This window comes from Alligator sinensis, unplaced genomic scaffold, assembly GCF_000455745.1.
Source record: "Alligator sinensis unplaced genomic scaffold, ASM45574v1 scaffold697_1, whole genome shotgun sequence".
Taxonomy (NCBI): domain Eukaryota; kingdom Metazoa; phylum Chordata; order Crocodylia; family Alligatoridae; genus Alligator; species Alligator sinensis.
The window spans coordinates 1,332,546-1,332,900 of NW_005842426.1; the positions used below are offsets into that span (position 1 = coordinate 1,332,546).

Genomic DNA, 355 nt, shown 5'->3' on the forward strand with positions numbered 1-355 from the left:
AGGGGGTTGCTAGACATGGACAGCAGAGGAGCCCTGCATCGCTTCCTCTCCTAGTAGATTTGGACTTCAGCATGAATGCTGCTTTACAGAAAAGCACTTGCTAGCTCTAACCCACCTCTTGGTCTCCAAAATGCACAGGGCTGGCTTAAAAATCATGAGATTTATTAATGAATCAATCATGGGATTTGATTCTTTTCCTCTGCCTTCCAGGATCAGGCTTTGAGGATCACTTTATTATTATTATTCCAGCAACCAAAGGTGCTAGAAAACAGATTTTAAATATATATATATATATATATATATATATATATATATATAATGTTTAAGGAATGTAAATATAAATAAATAAATATTG

The 355-nt window shown here is 34.6% G+C and overlaps 1 protein-coding gene across 1 annotated transcript in view; it reads left to right on the top strand.

Moving 5' to 3' along the window:
- Window positions 1–355, top strand: part of LOC102368146 (prolyl 3-hydroxylase 2-like) — a 104,427-nt gene that overhangs the window by 94,993 nt on the left and 9,079 nt on the right. The window lies entirely within an intron of this gene.